Source organism: Sapajus apella, unplaced genomic scaffold, assembly GCF_009761245.1.
Source record: "Sapajus apella isolate SASKATOON/1434 unplaced genomic scaffold, GSC_monkey_1.0 scaffold102, whole genome shotgun sequence".
NCBI classification, from domain to species: Eukaryota; Metazoa; Chordata; class Mammalia; order Primates; family Cebidae; genus Sapajus; species Sapajus apella.
Window position 1 is genome coordinate 2,850,611 of NW_022437042.1, and position 1,527 is coordinate 2,852,137.

Genomic DNA, 1,527 nt, shown 5'->3' on the forward strand with positions numbered 1-1,527 from the left:
TTTTTCTTGTTTTGGTTTACAAGATCATTAATACTTTACAAACATCATACATATAGCACACTGTAAGGTTTAAAGAATAAAATAAGCAAGAGAACTCCCTAAAACACTTGAAATAGGAAACACTGCATTGCAATAACATTTTTTTTTTTTTTGAGATGGAGTCTCCCTCTGTCACCCAGGCTGGAGTGCAGTGGCGCAATCTTGGCTCACTACAACCTCCATCTCCCAGGTTCAAGCAATTCTCCTGCCTCAGCCTCCCAAGAAGCTGGGATTACAGGCATGTGCCAACATGTCCAGGCTAAATTTTTGTATTTTTAGTAGAGATGGGCATTCACCATATTGGCCAGGCTGGTTTCGAACTCCTGACCTCAAGTGATCCACCCGCCTCGGCCTCCCAAAGTGCTAGGATTACAGGCGTGAGCCACCACGCATGGCTGTATAATAACTATTATAGGCACAAATTTCCTTAAGTTTCAAGAAAGTTGAAATTCGACCCTCATTATTCACAAGGACTTCAAGTAGGCCAGTTTACAAACAAGCATGAACACCCTACAAATGGCTCTTAATATGGAGTTCTTAGGATAAACGATACTTTGAACAGTCACGTGAATATCGTAAAGATGGCGATTGTATATCACTATCCGGTGAAATTGCTTGCCTTCCTTCATGATCTCTTCCGTTTTTGTTTGTTTGTTTGTTTGTTTTTCTAGCAGACAAAAGATTTTCTAAAAAGTCTGAATCGTCCAAGTCTAGCTCATCACCTGGTAAAAGCTGCAGCATCCCATAAGCAGCTAACAAGGTGATGGGCAGCCACCTTTCCAGTCCTTCTAATGCACGATCCAAACATAATTTGTGCAAGTCAGAGACAGGCAAAGTTTTCAAGTTTTCTCATTTCGTAGAACTGTGGGGTGCCAGCCAAATTTCTTTTGAAAAGAAACTTTCAGTTGCCTCTGATGGAGATCACCACAGGCTGCCCACCACCTCCGTCAAGTCGGGGTAGACTAGCAGCGGCTCGCGCAGGCAGCACAGGAAGAAAGCCGCGTCGAAGAGGCAAGTAGCGCCGCGCGAGAAAGGGGTGAGCCAGACGCTCCAGTGGTGCAGCGCCCAGATGTCGGGCGTGCGGTCGAGGTGCGCGCACAGCCCCAGGAAGTGGCACGGCCAGTGCAAGCGGGCGCGGAAGGCAGCCAGGCCCGGCTGCGGCTCGAGGGCGAGGCCGGGCTCTGATGTGGGGCCGGGCGTGGAGGTCCTGGGAGCTGTTCTATTCTTGCAGCCCACCATCCCAGAGGAGGCTTCCTGAACCCCCGTTTCTGACTGAGTGCAGAGGTTACAGCACCCCTAATGGGCCTATTTAGTGATAGAGTCCTAGTGGTAGTCATTCCTACAGCCTGAGGCTATACCTCGTTCTTCCAGCTCTTCCACTGATTTTTGTAAGCCCTTAATTCCCTGTGTTCCATCCTTTTCTCTTCTAAATGACTAAGCAGTTTCTGTTTCTCACCACTGAACACCGACTAATGCAAGGATGAAATT

At 47.7% G+C, this 1,527-nt stretch overlaps 1 pseudogene; it reads right to left on the reverse strand.

The window, feature by feature from the left end:
* Window positions 1-503: 503 nt before the first annotated feature.
* LOC116536574 lies at window positions 504-1,278 on the reverse strand (annotated as a pseudogene).
* Between the last annotated feature and the right edge of the window lie 249 nt (window positions 1,279-1,527).